Raw genomic sequence first — 21,702 nt, 5'->3', positions numbered from 1 at the left:
TTGGCGTACATTTTGTTCAGCATTGATGTCTCCCTGCATTGTATTTCCTGCATTACCGAATAAACGTTTCACTTCAGTTATTTGCGAGGAGAAATGAACAGAAGAGATTTTCTGCAATGTTATCAGGTGCCAGATAGTCATGGTTTTACTAAAATTTACCCCATGTTGAAGCTTGACCATATTCACCATCACGTCCTGTGAAGAACTGGTGAACTGTGCTGAGAGAAAGATTTCTTGTTTTTAAATTAAATTGGCTGATCTGAGGCCAGAACGGCAAGGATCCAGATAACACTATCAGGAAGGAGAAAAAAACGTTCCAATTAAAGGCGATAACTGGCCAAGTTCATGAGCCACGAGGCATTGGGAAGCCCGGCAAGATTGAGATAATACAGAACTTAATAATCGGTTGACTTCTTCGGCAAACACCTTTATCTGGACGTTGGCCAACAGAGAAAGGGAGTGCATTGTATTGTAGATTTTTAGAAAGTTGGAAAAAAGTTTGACATCTGACTCAGTGTGTACAGTGTTTTCCATTATTGATGTAATTCTCGTGTCTGAACCATGTAACCTTCTACATAATGTCTCAGTACTGACAATGCGGCAGTGTTGCACTTCCTTAGTAGTGACCCTTCAATAGTGCAGCACTCCCTCAGTACTGATACTCTGACAGTGCAGCACTCCCTCAGTACTGATACTCCGACAGTGCAGCACTCCCTCAGTACTGATACTCTGACAGTGCAGCACTACCTCAGTACTGATACTCCGACAGTGCAGCACTCCCTCAGTACTGATACTCTGACAGTGCAGCACTCCCTCAGTACTGATACTCTGACAGTACGGCACTCCCTCAGTACTGATACTCCGACAGTGCGGCACTACCTCAGTACTGATACTCCGACAGTGCGGCACTCCCTCAGTACTGATACTCCGACAGTGCGGCACTCCCTCAGTACTGATACTCCGACAGTGCGGCACTCCCTCAGTACTGATACTCTGACAGTGCGGCACTCCCTCAGTACTGATACTCTGACAGTGCAGCACTCCCTCAGTACTGATACTCCGACAGTGCAGCACTCCCTCAGTACTGATACTCCGACAGTGCAGCACTCCCTCAGTACTGATACTCTGACAGTGCAGCACTCCCTCAGTACTGATACTCTGACAGTGCGGCACTCCCTCAGTACTGATACTCTGACAGTGCGGCACTCCCTCAGTACTGACCCTCCAATCTGTGTAGCAGTTCATCAATGCTGACCCTCTGACAGTACACCATTCCCTCAGTACTCACCCTCCGACTTGTGTAGCAGTCCATCAGCACTGACCATCGGACAGTGTAGCACACCCTCAGTACTGACCCTCCAAAAGTGCAGCTGTCTCTCAGTAGTGACCCTTCAACAGTGCAGCACTCCCTCAGTACTGATCCTCTGACAGTGCAGAACTCCCTCAGTACTGACTCTCTGAGAGTGCAGCACTCCCTCAGTACTGACCCTCTAACAGTGCAACATTCCCTCAGTACTGACCCTCCGACAGTGCAGCACTCCCTTAGTAGTGACCCTTCAACAGTGCAGCATTCCCTCAGTACAGACCCTCTGACAATGTGGCGCTCCCTCAGTACTGATCCTCTGACAGTGCGGCGCTCCCTCAATGCTGATCCTTGAACAGTGCAGCACTCCCTCAGTACTGACACTCTGACAATGTGGCGCTCCCTCAGTACTGATCCTCTGACAGTGCGGCGCTCCCTCAATGCTGATCCTTGAACAGTGCAGCACTCCCTCAGTACTGACACTCTGACAATGCAGCGCTCCCTCAGTACTGACAATCCGACAGTGCAGCACTCCCTCAGTACTGATCCACCAACAGTGCAGCACTCCCTCAGTACTGACCCTCTGACAGTGCAGCACTCCCTCAGTACTGACCCTCTGACAGTGCAGCACTCCCTCAGTACTGACCCTCTGACAGTGCAGCACTCCCTCAGTACTGACCCTCTGACAGTGCAGCAATCCCTCAGTACTGACGCTCCAACAGTGCAGCACTCCCTCAGTACTGATCCTCCGACAGTGTGGCACACCCTCAGTACCAACTTTCTGACAGTGCAGCACTCCCTCAGTACTGATCCTCCGACAGTGCAGCACTCCCTCAGTACCGACTTTCTGACAGTGCAGCACTCCATCAGCACTGATCCTCCGACAGTGCAGCACTCCCTCAGTACCGACTTTCTGACAGTGCAGCACTCCCTCAGTACTGATCCTCTGACAGTGCAGCACTCACTCAGTACTGATCCTCCGACAGTGCAGCACTCCCTCAGTACCAACTTTCTGACAGTGCAACACTCCCTCAGTACTGACCCTCCGACAGTACAGCACTCCCTCAGTACTAATCCTCTGACAGTGCAACACTCCCTCAGTACTGACCCTCTGACAGTGCAGCACTCCCTCAGTACTGACCCTCTGACAGTGCAGCACTCCCTCAGTACTGACCCTCTGACAGTGCAGCAATCCCTCAGTACTGACGCTCCAACAGTGCAGCACTCCCTCAGTACTGATCCTCCGACAGTGTGGCACACCCTCAGTACCAACTTTCTGACAGTGCAGCACTCCCTCAGTACTGATCCTCCGACAGTGCAGCACTCCCTCAGTACCGACTTTCTGACAGTGCAGCACTCCGTCAGCACTGATCCTCCGACAGTGCAGCACTCCCTCAGTACCGACTTTCTGACAGTGCAGCACTCCCTCAGTACTGATCCTCTGACAGTGCAGCACTCACTCAGTACTGATCCTCCGACAGTGCAGCACTCCCTCAGTACCAACTTTCTGACAGTGCAACACTCCCTCAGTACTGACCCTCCGACAGTACAGCACTCCCTCAGTACTAATCCTCTGACAGTGCAACACTCCCTCAGTACTGACCCTCCAACAGTGCAGCACTCCCTCAGTACTGACCTTCCGACAGTGCAGCACTCGCTCAGTACTGACCCTCCGACTGTCCAGCACTCCCTCAGTACTAATCCTCTGACAGTGCAACACTCCCTCAGTACTGACCCTCCAACAGTGCAGCGCTCCCTCAGTACTGACCCTCCGACAGTCCAGCAATCCCTCAGTACTGACGCTGCAACAGTGCAGCAGTCCCTCATTACTGACCCTCCGACAGTGTGGCACACCCTCAGTACCAACTTTCTGACAGTGCAACACTCCCTCAGTACTGACCCTCCAACAGTGCAGCACTCGCTCAGTACCGAATTTCTGACAGTGCAGCACTCCCTCAGTACTGATCCTCCGACAGTGCAGCACTCCCTCAGTACTGACCCTCCGACAGTGCAGCACTCCCTCAGTACTGACCCTCTGACAGTGTGGCACACCCTCAGTACCAACTTTCTGACAGTGCAGCACTCCCTCAGTACTGATCCTCCGACAGTCCAGCACTCCCTCAGTACTAATCCTCTGACAGTGCAGCACTTCCTCAGTACTGACCCTCCAACAGTGCAGCACTCCCTCAGTACTGACCCTCCGACAGTGCAGCACTCCCTCAGTACTGATCCTCCGACAGTACAGCACTCCCTCAGTACTAATCCTCTGACAGTGCAGCACTTCCTCAGTACCGACTTTCTGACAGTGCAGCACTCCCTCAGTACTGACCCTCTAACAGTGTGGCACTCCGTACTAACCCTCCAAGAGTGCAGCACTCCCTCAGTATTGTGTCTCCGATCACATTGCAGCCCTCAGCACTGACCGTCATGACAGTGCAGCACTCCCTCAGTACTGACCTTCTAACAGTGCGGCGCTCCCTTCATACTAACCCTCCAAAGGTGCAGCACTCCCTCAGTATTGTGTCTCCGACCACATTGCACCCCTCAGCACTGACCCTCATGACCGTGCAGCACACACACAGTTCTGAAACTCCGAATGTGCTGCAATCCCTCAGTACTGACCCTCCAACAGGATGACACTCCCTCATTACTGACCCTCCAACAGGATGACACTCCCTCAGTACTGACCCTCCAATAGTATGGCACTCCCTCAGTACTGACCCTCCAACAGTATGGCACTCCCTCAGTACTGACCCTCCAATAGTATGGCACTCCCTCAGTACTGACCCTCCAACAGTATGGCACTCCCTCAGTACTGACCCTCCAATAGTATGACACTCCCTCATTACTGACCCTCCAACAGGATGACACTCCCTCAGTATTGACCCTCCAATAGTATGGCACTCCCTCAGTACTGACCCTCCAACAGTATGGCACTCCCTCAGTACTGACCCTCCAACAGTATGGCACTCCCTCAGTACTGACCCTCCAATAGTATGACACTCCCTCATTACTGACCCTCCAACAGGATGACACTCCCTCAGTACTGACCCTCCAATAGTATGGCACTCCCTCAGTACTGACCCTCCAACAGTATGGCACTCCCTCAGTACTGACCCTCCAACAGTATGGCACTCCCTCAGTACTGACCCTCCAACAGTATGGCACTCCCTCAGTACTGACCCTCCAACAGTATGGCACTCCCTCAGTACTGACCCTCCAACAGTATGGCACTCCCTCAGTGCTGACGTAATGGCACTGTAGTAGTCGCTCGGTACTGAGCCTGTGATAGTGTAGCATTCCTTCAGTACTGACCCTCTGACCATACGGCCCTCCCTCAGTTCGGACCCTCCAACAGTGCAGGACTCCCTCAGTACTGACCCCCTGACAGTGCAGCACTGAAGTCGATCTTGGTAAGAAACTTAGCACTGCCTACTCTGTAGCTTCAGACTTCTAAACCCGGATTTGGATAGGAGTCTGTCTTCACTGCCACATTGACTTTTCTGTCATCTATACAAAACCGGGTTGGCCAGTCAGATTTAGGTACTAGAACAACTGGTGCTGTCAAACTGCTTTGACTACGTTCGATTAAGTTGTTTTCCAGCATGTATTGGATTTCTGCTTTTATTGGGCCTGTTTGTCCGGATTTAAGCACTAAGGGTGTTGCTTTAAAGGAATGGATTCCCCTACATCCACATCATGTGTGGTTAAGGTTGCACATCCTGATTTATCCCTGCAAACTCTTTTAAACGTTGTGAAAAACCTGGTTAGACCTTCACGTTGTTTTGCCTCTAAGTGCAAAAACATCTCGTCCAATTTTCCTAGCTATTCTGTATGTGCTAATCTAATAGTTGGAGATTCAATCCGAGAATTTTCTCAGCCTCCTTCTGCCTCATCCTCACTATCCTTTTCCTTCTCAACAGTCCCGATTACCTGACATACCTCTCCTGTCTTATCCTCCTCCCTGCGGTAATATTGCCTTGACATATTGATGTGACACAACTGGATCAGGAGTGTCAATCAAGTAATCTACCTTACCTGCTATTTTAACCACTTTATTTGGGCCACTGAACCATGATTTTAATGGTTCCCCTTGTAAGGGGAAAAACACCACTACTTCATCCCCTCCCATTTTTCCCCACTCTCACCCTTCCCATATCCCTCCCCTCGTCCACACACCATTCCATTACCCATCCCCATTACTCAGTCCCTCATTGCCCCTCTCCCATTATCCCCCATGCAACCCATTGCCCCTCCCTAATTACTGCCCACCCATTACTCCGCCACCACCCCACTCAATATGCCTAACCTATTGCATCCATACTCAACACTCCCCCTGCTTATTACTCCTGTGTAAATTCCCAGTCCCCATTTTACTGTTCCCCATTATCCATCCCCATATACCTCCCATTCAGTCTGCCCCTTACCTCCCCTCTTCTACCTCCCCATTACCCCTTCCCATTACCTCTCCACACCTCCCCCTCCCTCTTCCCCTTCCACATTATAATCCCCCATTCGACCCCCAATTCTCCCTCCCCATTACTCCTCCCCATTACTCCTCCCCATTACTCCTCCACACCACCCTCCCCTTTCACCTTTCCCATTTCCCGCCCCTCTTTCTCGCTCTCTCTCGCTCTGGGAATCTGCCTCCTGCCTTCATGCCTCACCTTCTAAAACGCCTCTCCCGGTGGGGAGGGGACTGCATGCATACAGCTGGTAACACCTGGAGTAGAAGGGACCGCATGAGCACAGTGTGTGGCAGGTGAAGAGGGGGATCCGAATGTGTGCAGTGGTAACACATGGAGGAAGGGGTGTGGGGTCACATGTGCACAGCCACAGGCTAACAGGTGAAGATGGGGAGCCTCATGCGCACAGTGGATAACACACAGACAGAGCACCGCATGCACTAAGCGGGTAACACATGGAGGTGGGGCAGCCCCATTCAAACAGCATGTCTCGCAGGAGTGGAGGAGCCGGGTTCCATCATGGTGCTGCACCACATGGTGGCATAATCATGCTGAGTGGATTTGGGGGTAAAAGTGTCAAACCTGGGCAACATTACAAAAAAGATTAATGGTTTTAAACTTTGAATTGTCTTTCTTTCATTGGGAACGGTCAGTATTGATTCCAGTGCTGTTTTGAAGCTTGATGGTGCAATATTTGTTGTGCCCTTCAACTTACAAGTTGGCAGCAAGTGAGGGACAGCGATACCATTATTGATGAGGATGATCCGAGAGGAGACAAGAATGAATCAATCGTTTCCGTCTCCTCGAACAGTGCCAGCGGCACTTGTGGCCATCAGCTGAAGCAATCAGATTATAGCTTGTTTAAAATAGATATGCATTGAAATATATCACCTTTCGTTCTGGTCATATCTTCCTTCGTTTCCCTGATTCAACTGTCTCAGTGTTCATCTGTGAAAATAGGCAGGCAGTGTTGACAGACTATTCAACCATGGAAGGCTGCACAACTGGGATGCTCCCTCATTTGCAGCCACTGTGGGAGCTCCTTCACCAGAAGAGAAAGCAACTTTGTTCAAGAGAAAAGGCCAAAAAACCACCTCTTCTATGGAGAATTAATGATATGCAATTACTTCTGTCTTTACCAGCAGCACCCATATCCGACGAATCAATCTATACAGTTAGCACATGTTGGAAATAGATGCCAAATATTTAGTCAGGGTCTGTCACAGGTCCTGGTGAGTGTGGGGGGTGTGGTCGGGATGGGGGAAATTATCCTGCACTAAGTATTCAGCGTCTGTGAGTATGTACATGTAGGTTATGAATGTGTTAATTTGCAGTCTCAAACACGCAGTGGCACTGAATGTGAGCAGGTGAATGAATAATGGCCGCCTCCTCCTCTGACTCAGCTCAACTGCTGCTGAAACCCTAATCTCCAAACTTGACTATTCCAATGCTCTCTTGACTGGCCGACCATTTTGTACCATCCGTAAACTTCAGTTCATCCACACTCTGCTGCCTCATATCCTAACTCACAGTAGGACCCGTCCACCTACTCCCCCCATGTTCGTTGATGAACATTGGCTCCCGATCCAACGTTGTCCCAATTTCAATAATTCTCATTCCGGAGTTCAAATCCCTTCATGGCCTTGCATCCTCCCTCTGTCTTTAACCTCCCCTAGCCCCTACAACCATCCCTATTTATGTAACCCCCTCCAGCCCGAGAATGTTCCCTATCTCTGTAACATCCTCCAGTTCCTACAATCCTCCCTATCATAGTAACCTCCTTCAGTCCCCACAAACTTCCCTATGTCTGCTACCTCAGATAGGACAGAGTGGAAGCCAGATCTACAATTAAAAAGGACAGAAGACTGTCTGAAATAAAAACAGAAAGTACCGGAAATATTCAGCAGGTCTGGCAGCGTCTGTAGAGAGAAAAAAATCACATTAACGTTTCAGATCTATGACCTTCCAATGGAACTGCGAAAAGTTACAAATGTAGTAAGTTTGAGAAAATGAAAGTGGGGGGAGGGTGGAAAAAAGAACCAAAGGGAAAATCTGTGATAATTTGCAGGGTTTAGGGGTTAGACTTAGAGGTTGAGGTTTCTGTTCAGGTTACAGCCAGAGTTTTGAGCTATGGTCAGGATTAGTGTTTCAGGCTTAGGGTCGGGGGTTAAGGCTTAGCTTTTATTTTTGGGGTTAGGCTTAGGGGTTGTGATTGGAACTCAGGTTATGGTTAGGGTTTTTGTTTACTGTTAGGCATTTGGTGTTAGGGATTATGTTTAGGAGTTGTAGTTTGCGGTTAGTCGATGTTTGTATTGGGGTCAGAGTGTAAAGGTTAAGCTAGGGTAAGGGTTATGTTTTGTGTTAGGGCTAAGGTTGACCTTAAGTTTAAGGGTTCGGTTACAGTTAGGATTACGGAAAGGGATATGGTTACAGTTATGTTTAGGTTTATGTTTAGAATTAGGGTTGCATTTAAGTTTAGGCTGAGCGTTACAGATAGGGTTAGAATTAGGCTTGGGTTTACAATTACGGTTAGGATTTGCATTACATTTAGTTTTAAGTTAGTGTTATGTTTAGCGTTAGGGTTAGGGTCTGGGTTACAGTTAAAGTTAAGGCTTGTGTTAGTTAGATTTAGGATTATGGTTACTGTCAGGGTCAAGTTTAGCATTCGTGTTACATTTAGGGTGAATTTAGAGTTTAGGTTAGGTACATTGGTAGGATTAGGGTAGGTTGATTAGGGTTTGGGTTACAGTTAGTTTTAGGGTCAGGTAAGAGAGAGAGACAGACACAGCGAGAGATAGAGTCTAAAAGTGAGTGATAACTATCGATAGTTACATAGTGTTTTTACCCTAGCAGCGAGGCCGTGGAGGGATTTGAAAGCAAGGATGGAAATTCTAAAAGTGAGGCATTGTTTTCCAAGCAGCCAAGGTATACCACCAACCACAGGGAGTGATGAGTGAATGGGGTTTGGTGCGGGTAAGGACTGGGCAGCAGAGATGTGGATAACCTGAAGTATACAGAGGTTAGAATGTGGGAGATCAGTCAGCAATGTATTGGAGTAGCCAAGTCTAGGGAAAACAAAGGTAGTGATGAAGGTTTCAGGAGCAAATAAGTGGAGTCAGTGGTGGTGTCAGGCAGTGTTATGGAAGGGTGAACAGGCCGTCTTAGTGACGGCATAGACATGTGGGCAGAGTTCATCTTGGGGTCAAGTATGACATTCAGATTGTGAACAGTCTAGTTCAGTCTCAGCTTTGTTGCCAGGGTGAGGGATGGAGCCAAGGGAAGATCCATAGGGGACAGCAGAGGCAATGGTGCAGGAGCAGGATGACATGTCATTTTAGGTGACATTATGCTTACAATGAGATAGATAAGAATGGGAGCAGGTGAGATCAGTCCCACCCAACTGGATGACAGTGGAGAGGTGCTGGTGGAGGATGGTGTGGTCAACCATGTCAAAGGGTGCAGTCACATCGAGATGGAGGAGGAGGGAAAGTCCACCTTTGTCATGTGATGAGCCATTTAAATGTTTTGACAGTGGTGGAAACCTGGTTGAAGGGATTCAAACATGGAATTCCAGGAAAGATGGGTCCGGATGTGGGAGATGACAGTCCGTTCAAGGACTTTGGAGAGGAAAGAGATATTGGATACTGGGAAGTAATTTGCAAGGTTAGAGGGGTCAAGGATTTTTTTTGAAGGAGAGGGTTGATGGCAGTAGATTTAGGGGAAAGATGCACATCACATGAGGTGAGAGATCCGTTAACAATATCAGCCAACATGGGGACCAGGAAAGGTCTCGCTACTGTCCACCTGAGTAGCTGCCAAGCGGAGGGACTGGGGCTGTCCACTGCTGTGCAGAGCCTGGCCCCGCTCCCTCACCCTGGGTCCTGTATCTCCACCCACGCCCCTCAGCTGGGGCTGTCCACTGCTGTGCAGAGCCTGGCCCCGCTCCCTCACCCTGGGTCCTGTATCTCCACCCGCGCCCCTCAGCTGGGGCTGTCCACTGCTGTGCAGAGCCTGGCCCCGTTCCCTCACCCTGGGTCCTGTATCTCCACCCGCACCCCTCAGCTGGGGCTGTCCACTGCTGTGCAGAGCCTGGCCCCACTTCCTCACCCTGGTCCTGTATCTCCACCCGCGCCCCTCAGCTGGGGCTGTCCACTGCTGTGCAGAGCCTGGCCCCGCTCCCTCACCCTGGGTCCTGTATCTCCACCCGCACCCCTCAGCTGGGGCCGTCCACTGCTGTGCAGAGCCTGGCCCCGCTCCCTCACCCTGCGCCCCTCAGCTGGGGCTGTCCACTCTTGTGCAGAGCCGGGCCCCGCTCCCTGACCCTGGGTCCTGTATCTCCACCCGCACCCCTCAGCTGGGGCTGTCCACTCCTGTGCAGAGCCTGGCCCCGCTCCCTCACCCTGGGTCCTGTATCTCCACCCGCACCCCTCAGCTGGGGCTGTCCACTCCTGTGCAGAGCCTGGCCCCGCTCCCTCACCCTGGGTCCTGTATCTCCACCCGCGCCCCTCAGCTGGGGCTGTCCACTGCTGTGCAGAGCCTGGCCCCGCTCCCTCACCCTGGGTCCTGTATCTCCACCAGCACCCCTCAGCTGGGGCTGTCCACTGCTGTGCAGAGCCTGGCCCCGCTCCCTCACCCTGGGTCCTGTATCTCCACCAGCACCCCTCAGCTGGGGCTGTCCACTGCTGTGCAGAGCCTGGCCCCGCTCCCTCACCCTGGGTCCTGTATCTCCACCCACGCCCCTCAGCTGGGGCTGTCCACTGCTGTGCAGAGCCTGGCCCCGCTCCCTCACCCTGGGTCCTGTATCTCCACCCGCACCCCTCAGCTGGGGCTGTCCACTGCTGTGCAGAGCCTGGCCCCGCTCCCTCACCCTGGGTCCTGTATCTCCACCCGCACCCCTCAGCTGGGGCTGTCCACACGCAAATAACCTCCACACCAAAGTCTGGCACAGGGCGAGAGGGAGAGAGAGAACAATCACTGGGCGGGGGAATCAAAGGGGGACAAACTCAGTAAAGTGTCTCCAAAAACAAGTAAGAACACCCAATTCACACAAAGAACAATTTCCACCATCAGCAGCTTTTGTCAGGACGAGTTTATTTTTTATTGTGCAGATGGGAGGAGTGGATAATCGAACCTATGGAAGTGGGGAAAAGACTGTGGCTGCTGTTACCACTCCTGCCGTGCAGGGGACGCTCTGACTCTCTTCCTGCCCCCTTTTCATCTGGTCCTCCAAAGGCCATTGCTGGGTGCGCTGCACTTCTGCGTGTGTGACCATGCAAACCTCCCATTCCACCAGCACCCCCTCCAGTGTATTTCGGGTCATCCAGCTGTAGGTAACATCTTGCCAATTGGGGATAAATATTACATTGATGCTCTGGAAATACTGGGACCTGAATCTGGGCTGCCCTCAGTTGTTTTGTTTATTCATTAATTGAATAAATGATGTAACCGGATATTTCACTGCACTCTTGAGCTGTTCTCTGAACTTGGACTGAGTTGCCCCATAAATAAATGTGTTTGTGCAGCAACTTAAATTCATCAGCATCAATCCGACTCGCCGAAATATAAATTTAGAATTATTGTAATCACCGTTATCTGTTCCCGGAATGTTATGGTATATGAAGTCCATAACATACACCAACCACAGAAGTATAAAGCTGCCGGAAATGGTGACGAGTAAAATCACAGACTTCCTTCTGCTCTCCATCTCTGGGTCACTACGATTCTCTCCCTTGCTCTGACCCCTCAGTCCCTTACGTACTTGGCTGGCCACTAAAATGTGTCTGACTGTCAGTGCGTTGAGCAACAGAATTAAAGCGAATGGGAGCAATGGGGTTAAAACTTTGTCAAACCAGTCAAATCCCACTCATCCGGGCTCAGTGAAATAGCTTGACTTTGGATAACAGAGCCACGGTGCATTGTTGATTATCTCTCCAGGTTCGAGTGCAAAATACATGGGAACATTTTCTAAACAGAGCAGAATGCAGGTTGTTGCAAGAATCACAGTCGCTGTTTTCTCGGTGCAATATTTAGTTTTCAGCTTCTGGCAACAAATGGCCACAAATCGATCAAAGGAGAAAGTGACGGTGAACCAGACTGAACAGTCAGTGGCTGCACAGAGCAGGACGACATTAACACTACACACAGGGGTGATGTCCAGGAAAGAACCTGGGAAATAATAATAAATCGTCCGGTACAGTACAACCTCAGTGATAATGACCATTAGATCTGCTATTGCCATGGACACCAGGTAGCGAGTGGTACAGGTGGAGAGTCCGCACTTTCCCCGGGACAGGATCACAATCGCCAGTAAATTAACTGTAAGAGAGAGAAGAGAAAAGAAACTGGAAATTACTGATCAAACATTCTCCGTGTCTGACACAGAGAGTAGGGGATGGGTTTAAGCACCAAAACGGCTGGTTTGGGTGTGGGTTAAAGCTTAAAATTTAAAAATCTCAATGCCTCCAACTAGCCCACTTTTGGGATTAACTTTCTGGTCAGGGGATGTGCAGTCAGCTGCTGCCAGGAGGTGGGTTGGAAATTTAAATGTTTTAATTATACTGGAAATTTCTTATTTCATCAGTTTTACAGCTTTAACTATGGCTGGCTGTGTTTCTCCATAACACATCACATCCCAGACAAACACACCCGGAGTTGGTGATAGGAACTGTCTACCTCCCCCTCCAGAATCAGACCATCCTGGGATCAGACCCCCTGCCCCAGGATCAAACACCCCCTGGGATCGGACCCCTTAGAATTGGGCCCCCCTCCCTGGATTGGATGCCTTTGGGATTTGTCACTCCCCCAGGATCATACCCCCTACTCCCGCAAGGATCAGATGTGCCCCCCAGATGGGATCCATTTCCAGAATCAAACAACTCCCAGGATTGGATGTTCTCCCGGAATCAGAACTCCTCCCTGTACCCAGCTCCAGTTTCAGATGCTCCTGACATTGGGTCCCCCCATTGGGTCATGGATTTGACAATCCCCCTCCCCTTCCCTGAAGTCAGACCTCGCTCCAGTTGAGTAGAACACTCCCCGAGAGTGGGGGTCGACAATGCAACGATTGGCATTGTCGCCACTCTCTCCCACTCCCCCAACCCCCGATATCAGGCAGCACCCCACCATCCCATATCCCATCGTCATGGTTCCAACCTGAGGCCTACTCTGAAGACCCCCTCATGCCTGGCTCAAAGCCAAGCCTGTCAATCAGGCTGTGGTCAGGGCACAGAACCTGTTCAGGATAATAGAAACTCCTCTCCCACTCCTATTAATAACCAGGCCTAAAGTAGTTGAGTAATAACAAAATACTGCAACTGCTGTAAATCTGTTAAAAATAGGAGTATGTTGCAACAGTCAGCAGTGTGGAATCGGAATTCCTCCCCCCCCCCCCAACTGGACATTAAAACTGGACTTTGTGGAGTATGAGGAAGGAACCCCAACCCCCAGGGACAACAGTACTGTGAATGAGAACCAAAACTCACCACAAATCACACAGAGACAGGCCGCATTCAATGGGTCAAATTCAAACATTCCAACAGAACTGATACTGTTAAAGGACTGGAATTTGGGACATTATCATAATAGTGACACAGGATAACTGCCATCATGTTAAGTGATTGGGGAGGCCATTGTTGCAACTAACCAGCCCCAGATCACAGCATTCACCCCTGTCAAGACAGGAGAGAAACCTTTTCATGTATATCAGCTCTGGAGCCTGGAATACCTCACCTTGGTGGAGTTCATTGTTCTTGGTCAGGGAAATAACATCAGCACTAAATGGATCTGTCTGGACCAGGCAGGTAACAGAGGAAAGAGATTAAAAGATGCTAATTGCTGACCATCCAGCAGGATGACCTCAGGAGATGTGTTCATGATATTTCAATAAGGATCATCATAGAAAGGACAAGATCGAAGGGCTTGGCGCTGCAGTTATGTGAAGAAGGACAGGGACTGGTCATCTCAGGTCCAGGCCTACAATCAAGATTGGTAATGACCAGCCGTGTGGGTGATTGTAAGTTTTTCAGTCAAATCTTGAAGGGGTTTGTACTGTGGGGGCTGCAGTTGAGAAGGAGGGTCAGGAACAGTCAACCTGGCTCGTGGACCTATAAAATTCTCACCGGAAGGCCAAGCCGCGTGGAGGATGTAAGTTATCAGCCAAATCCAAGGGGTATTTGGGGCTGAGAGTTTTAAAACAATTTCAAGTGTAGCAACCAAATCCTGGGAGGGTTTGGGTTTTGAATTGAGTGAACGTAGAGCAGAAACGTAGGGTTTTGCCAGTGGATTTTTTTCCCGAAAAGGTTTAAATTAGTTTAGAGGTCTTTGTAACAGGGTGTTAGGAAGGTTTTGTTTTGTTTAAATAAACAAATTTGTGGTTAAGCCAAACCCTGTCTCCTGTGCAATTTTGTTATTGAAATTCCCAAAGTCCAAGAACTGAAGTAAAGGGGTACGGGTACAACAGGTCAGGCAGCATCTGTGGTGCGAGAATCAGAGTTAACATTTCGGGTCAGTAACCTTTCATCAGAACGGGACGATATTACAGATTAACAGTTTTAAATCAATGATAGAGGCGATGAAAAGTGGGGGAGAGAGGGATGACAGAATTAGGTCTGTGATCAGGTGGAGAGCAAGAGTGATGGAGTGACGAACGGGATGATGATGTAAGGCAAATGGAGCAGTTAACGAAATGGAAGATAGGCCCAGCGGATGTGTAGATGGTTACAGCGAAATCATAGAGGGAGAGGGGAGAATGGAAAATCTGACAGAAAGGAGAAGATTCCAGTAGCCTGAAAAAGTAACAGAGAATGGTGGGTGGACCCCAGGGGTGTGGACCAGCCTGCCAACTGTGTACCAATAGGCGAACCCCACATCAAGCACAAGCCCACACCCCCACCTCTCCCTGTGGCTCTGGTGTAGCTATGCTCCAATAACAGCATCGGCCGCCGGAGAATGTGGGAGCAATGGGTACAATCTGATGCTTTTGCTCTCGGTATTGAATGCAACAGACAATAAAATGCCTAATCAAAAACTCTGGTGTTGGTCCTCATTGAGCTTCAGTGTAAAAGTTTGTAGAGGGTCGAAGATAGAGAGCTCAAACTGGGAGTGAGATATCGAAGCACAGTGGCGGCACAGTGGCGCAGTGGTTAGCACCGCAGCCTCACAGCTCCAGGGACCCGGGTTCGATTCTGGGCACTGCCTGTGTGGAGTTTGCAAGTTCTCCCTGTGTCTGCGTGGGGTTTTCTCCGGGTGCTCCGGTTTCCTGCCAAAAGACTTGCAGGTTAGTAGGTAAATTGTCCATTATAAATTGTCACTAGTATAGGTAGGTGGTAGGGAAATATAGGGACAGATGGGGATGTTTGGTAGGAATATGGGATTAGTGTAGGATTAGTATAAATGGGTGGTTGATGGTCGGCACAGACTCGGTGGGCCGAAGGGCCTGTTTCAGTGCTGTATCTCTAATCTAAAAAAGTGCTCTAGGAATGGGAGTAGATATTGGAGGTAATTGAGTGGACCACAGTTTCTCAATGAGCGGGGAGACTGAAACTGCTGTAAATCTGATCAAAATAGAGGGATGTTGCAACAGGCAGCATCTGTGGAGCAAAAATCAGTGTTATAATTTCCGACCAGTAGCCTTTCATCAGAACGGGACGATATTACATATGGTTTGTGGTAAACGTAGTTGGATCTGGCATAAACACTGGAGGATGATGCGTTAAATGTGAAGGCTGGAGGGGTGGGCAGTGAGGACAAGGGAAACTTTGTCCTTGTCCTGGCAGGGAGGGGGAGGAGTGAAGGCAGTAAAGTGAGAAATGGGATGGACACGGTCAAGGGCCCTGCTAACCATAGTGGAGGGGAATCCTCGGTTAAAGAATAATGAAGGCATTTCAAAGCACTGCTGTGGAAGGTAGCATCATCAGAACAGATGGAACCAAGGTGGGAAAACTGGGAGAATGGAACAGCACCTTTCCAGGAAGAGAGGTGGGTAGAAGAATAATCAAGGGAGTTGTGGGATTGTAGTAGATATTGGTGGACAGTCAATCCCATGAACTGGAGGTAGAGAAGTCCAGCAAGAGAAGGGAAATGTCAGAGATGGACAATGCGAAGGCGAGGGAAGGACGGAAATTAGAAGCAAAGTTGATTAAATGTTCCAGTTCAAGGCAAAACAAGGAAATGACAAGAGCACAGTCATCAAAGTACTGGTAAAACTGTGTGAAGGAGGGGGCCTGAGCAGGATTGAAGCAAAGAATGGTTTGCATATCCTACACAAAGGCAACATAGCTAGGACCCGTACAACTCACATAGTGACTCCATGTGAGTGTGAACTATCCCCCGGTTTACAAACAAACTCCACACACCTACACTTTATAACAGGGTACCTGGGCATGGGTCAGGATCATGAACCAATGAGGGTTTTCATTCCCATGCCAGAGCCACTGAGCAAGAGAGGAGCTCCAGCAAAAATGGCGGGTGAATTAAACAAAACTAAGCAATTTCAAATGGGGTCCTCGGAATGAACCAGCAGAAGCTAGTGGAGGGATACTGGACAGGAAACGGCCTCATGTTGTCTGTCACGCAAGATCCTATCCACTGTGAGTTTAGCAACAGCTTGGGTTTACTGGACTTTGGACAAGAGAGGGGAAAAATGCATGGCCAGAAATGTAAACCGACTTCCAGAGCAGAGCCCCGAGCTCAGAAGGAAAGGAGTCTCTGGTGTTGTGAGACAAGTAGGAGGAAAATGAAACCGTGGATGAGGATTCAAAGCCTGAAGCAGGTAGAGAGGTCTTTGAGAGGAGGAACTTAACTAACATATAATTGTGAATACATTTACCAAAATAACCTCCAAGATGTTTAATGTAGAAAGGGGAGGGATATTCGATAAAGTAATCAAAGAAACGGTAAATTCTCTGGTCCAGATGAATTGCGCCCACACGTACTAAAAAAGCTAGTGAAGAGATAACAGAGACACAATTGTCTGTTTCTTCATTATCATCAGAATAGCCAATAGTGTCAGAGGACTGACGGACAGCAAATGTGAGTCTTGTACCTACCACAGAAACCGCACAAGTCCAAAGAACTATACACTAGTTAGCATCATGGCAATGTAGGAAAGATAATGGAATTCATACTTAAAGATGTAACAGGAAAACATCTAGAACCACATAATATAATTGAGTAATTAGCACATTTTTAAAATTATTATTCATGATATGTGGGCATCGCTGGCCAGGCCAGCATTTATTGCCCATCTCTAATTGCCCTTGAGAAGGTGGTGGTGAGTTGCCTTCTTGAACCACTGCAGTCCATGTGAGGTAGGGACACCCACAGTGCTGTTAGGAAGGGAGTTCCAGGATTTTGACCCAGTGACCGTGAAGGAACGGTGAAATAGTTGCAAGTCAGGATGGTGTGTGACTTGGAGGAGAACTTGCAGGTGGTGGTGTTCCCATGTATTTGCTGCCTTTGTCCTTCTAGGTGGTAGAGGTCGCGTGTTCGGAAGGTGCTGTCGAAGGAGCCTTGGTGCGTTGCTGCAGTGCATCTTGTAGATGGTACACACTTCTGCCACTGTGCGTCGGTGGTGGAGGGAGTGAATGTTTGTGGATGGTGTGCCAATCAAGCAGGCTGCTTTGTCCTGGATGGTGTCGAGCTTCTTGAGTGTTGTTGGAGCTGCACCCATCCAGGCAAGTGGAGAGTATTCCATCACACTCCTGACTTGTGCCTTGTAGATGGTGGACAGGCTTTGGGGAGACAGGAGGTGATTCCTAGCCTCTGACCTGCTCTTGTAGCCACGGTATTTATATGGCTACTCCAGTTCAGTTTTTGGTCAATGGTAGCCCCGATGATGTTGATAGCATTCCAAAAGGAAGGTCATACTTGACCAACCTATTGAAATCTTTGAATAAGTATATCAGAAAGAGTAGATAAGTGCAATATAGTATATGTAATATACTTCAATTATCTAAAGGTTTTCAATAATGGACTGGACAGGAGACTCATGACTAATCTCAGAACAAGTGCAGTTAGGGGCATGCAGCACCATGGACAGCAAGTTGGCTGCAGAAACAGAAAACAGGAAGTAGGGGTTAAAGGTCTTTACTCAGATTGGTGGAAGGTGTTTCACGTGGAGCAGTGATGGAAATATATTTGTTCACCATTTACATAAATCGCATGGACACAGGAAACTAAAGCACAATTTCAAAATTTGCAGACCAATCCAAACAGAGATTCGAGTTAATACAGAGGAAGAATGCAACAATATATCATTACAAATAAAAAAAATGCACCATCAAAATAGCAAATTAATTTCAATATAACTAAGGGTGAGGTGCTGAATATTAGTTGGAAGAACAAGCTTCCCAAATACTCCCTGGAGAAGAAGCGTCTGAACGGGGTCGAAGGGAAAAGGGTTCAGGGGTGGCGATTTACAAATCGTTTGAAGTAGCAACAAAGGTTAACAGGGCCATAAAAATGCAAATATATCACTGGAGTTCATTTCTAGCAGGACGAAATTGAAAAATCAAAGAGCTAAATAGAACATGTGTTTTATAACACTTAGCGTGCTGTTTTATTTATTTATTTAGAGATACAGCACCAAAACAGGCCCTTCGGCCCACCGAATCTGTGCCAACCAACGACCACCCATTTATACTAACCCTACAGTAATCCTATATTCCCTATCACCTACCTACACTAGGGGAAATTTATAATGGCCAATTTACCTATCACCTGCAAGTCTTTGGTTGTGGGAGGAAACCGGAGCACCCGGCGAAAACCCACGCAGACACAGGGAGAACTTGCAAACTCCACACAGGCAGTACCTGGAATTGAACCCGGGTCCCTGGAGCTGTGAGGCTGCGGTGCTAACCACTGCGCCACTGTGCCGCCCTGTGTACAGTTCTCGTCTCCATATTACAAAAAGGGTATAGATACACTAGAGAAAGTGTAACTATTTTAACCAAGGTGGTACCAGAACTGAGAGAAGTGCTCTATTTGTTCCATTATCAACAGTTTATAATGTGATTATTTACTGCCCTTTATCTGATCGCTGTGTTATGAAAACTGGATATATCTGTTCCTCGGTTATAGATGCCCCTCCTCACAGGGACACACCTCATTCAGCCAAGGGCAGAACTTGGTACAGGTTACATGGGTAAAGGTCCTGAATCACTGATGACAACTGATCCATCAAAACTGAATCACTTACAGAAGTGGATGATTCAGTAATCATAGCTCAATATTCATCCTGTGAATAGCAAGATAATAAAAATTAGCACTCATGACCGACAACATTTCTGGACCGTCTTGGGGAAAGGTGATTAATCAGCACTAAAATAACGAAAGTGTTTACAGTAACTATACTCAGGGTAATAATAAGTCAGTGTACAGGGGATTTGAATGCTGTCGAGGTGATCATTCTTTTTAAACATTTGTAAATGGTAAATATCCATTTCACTTGGAGCAGTTCAATAGGATACAGCAATATCAATGCATTTCACTTCATATACTTATAACCAAACATCTGCCACCAACAAGAAAAATCTTCCCGTTTGCCAGATATGACATCTGTTAAACAGAGAGGGAGCTCCATGGAGTGGAGATACCAGTCATGTAAGACAGCAATTTCAAAATAGAACCAGCTTATTCATCGAATCATTCCAGTTAGTGACCCAGATTCAGTCCAATTCGACAGTTAAAGATACTCCCATTACAAATGTCCACGACAGTTGCCAGCACTAAGTGCGGGGACAAGATTCTACATGATTGCTCTAAATTTGGTAGTTTAACTTGGCCATGTGACTTAAACAGAAAGTTGTAACAGCAATGGAGTTTCTGATTTGCTATTCATAGAAATTATGTCACTCATCGGGTGTCTGTATAATGGTGACCAGCGTGCAACCTCATCAACAACAGACTAATTCCAGAGACCAGTTCACATACAGATTTACACAACTTCAAACGGTATAGTCACTTACCAGGAACGCCGATGATGGCAAGGATCGGATAATATATTTTCTCAGTAATGTCAAATGGTCGATGCATTCTCTGTGTGAAGTGATCTACCCCTTTGTACTGCAAACAATCCCGCTGTATTAAACTCTGCTATGATGTATTCCCACTGCATTTAATTTATATCCTGTGGGATCGCCGTGGGAATATTGAGGTTGCAACATTATTCAACATTTATTTCAACAAAAATGAACAAACAGATTACGACAGTAAGTTTATTCCCTCATGATAGAATATATTTAGTAACGAGACTGAATTGGATATTCAAAGGGGAGACTCAAGTGGTTCAGAGTAAACATGTTCCCACAAAGAAAAAAGGATGGAAGGGTTAAATCTAGAGCCCCCTGGATGTCAAGGAGCCTACAGGGTAAGATAAGGCAGAAAAGGAAAGCTTATGTCCGACACCAAGAACTCGATACGACAGAAAGCCGAGTGGAGTATGGAAAGTGGAGCAGTGAAATCAAAAAGGAAATTAGGAAAACAAAGAGTGGGCATGAAAGAATATTGGCAACCAAATCAAGGTGAACCCAAAGATGTTTTATCATTACATTAAGAGTAAGATGATAACTAAGGAGAGAGTAGGGCCCATAAAAGACCAAAAAGGTAACCTACGTGTAGGAGTGGAAGATATTGGTATGGTTCTTAATGAATACTTTGCGTCTGTCTTCACAAAAGTGGGGAATGAAGCAGTTATTGCAGTTAAGGAGGAGGAGTGTGACATATTGGGTGTGATAAACATAGGGAAAGAGGAAATATTAATCGGTTTAACATTCTTGAAAGTGGATAAATCACCAGGGCTGGATGAAATGCACCCCAAGCTCTGAAAAGAAGCGAGGGAGGAAATAGCAGAGGGTAACCAGGGAAAGGGTTGGCCCACTCAGGGACAGAGAAGGGAATCTATGTGTGGAGCCAGAGGAAATGGGCGAGGTGCTAAATGAGTACTTTGCATCAGTGTTCACCAAGGAGAAGGACTTGGTGGATGATGAGCCCAGGGAAGGGAGTGTAGATAGTCTCAGTCATCTCATTATCAAAAAGGAGGAGGTGTTGGGTGTCTTGCAAAGCATTAAGGTTGATAAGTCCCCAGGGCCCGATGGGATCTACCCCAGAATACTGAATGAGGCAAGGGAAGAAATTGCTGGGGCCTTGACAGAAATCTTTGCATCCTCATTGGCTACAGGTGAGGTCCCAGAGGACTGGAGAATAGCAAATGTTGTTCCTTTGTTTAAGAAGTGTAGCAAGGATAATCCAGGGAATTATAGGCCGGTGAGCCTTACGTCAGTGGTAGGGAAAGTATTAGAGAGGATTCTTCGGGACAGGATTTACTCCCATTTGGAAACAAATGGACTTATTAGCGAGAGGCAGCATGGTTTTGTGAAGGGGAGGTCGTGTCTCACTAATTTGATTGAGTTTTTTGAGGAAGTGACAAAGATGATTGATGAAGGAAGGGCAGTGGATGTTGTCTATATGGACTTCAGTAAAGCCTTTGACAAGGTCCCTCATGGCAGACTGATACAAAAGGTGAAGTCACACGGGATCAGAGGGGAGCTGGCAAGATGGATACAGAACTGGCTTGGTCATAGAAGACAGACGGTAGCAGTGGAAGGGTGCTTTTCTGAATGGAGGGATGTGACTAGTGGTGTTCCACAGCGATCAGTGCTGGCACCTTTGCTGTTTGTAGTATATATAAATGATTTGGAGGAAAATGTAGCTGGTCTGATTAGTAAGTTTGCAGACGACACAAAGGTTGGTGGAGTTGCGGATAATGATGAGGATTGTCAGAGGATACAGCAGGATATAGATCGGTTGGAGACTTGGGTGGAGAAATGGCAGATGGCGTTTAATGCATTTTGGAAGGTCTAATGCAGGTGGGAAGTATACAGTAAATGGCAGAACCCTGAGGAGTATTGACAGGCAGAGCGATCTGGGCGTACAGGT

At 48.0% G+C, this 21,702-nt stretch overlaps 1 pseudogene; it reads right to left on the bottom strand.

Moving 5' to 3' along the window:
• Nucleotides 1-11,150: 11,150 nt before the first annotated feature.
• Nucleotides 11,151-19,800, bottom strand: LOC137365831 (probable G-protein coupled receptor 139; annotated as a pseudogene).
• Between the last annotated feature and the right edge of the window lie 1,902 nt (nt 19,801-21,702).

This window comes from Heterodontus francisci, unplaced genomic scaffold (genome assembly GCF_036365525.1).
Source record: "Heterodontus francisci isolate sHetFra1 unplaced genomic scaffold, sHetFra1.hap1 HAP1_SCAFFOLD_420, whole genome shotgun sequence".
NCBI lineage: Eukaryota > Metazoa > Chordata > Chondrichthyes > Heterodontiformes > Heterodontidae > Heterodontus > Heterodontus francisci.
Note: the sequence above shows the minus strand (reverse complement) of the source record. Positions and strands in the feature narration are given on the sequence as shown.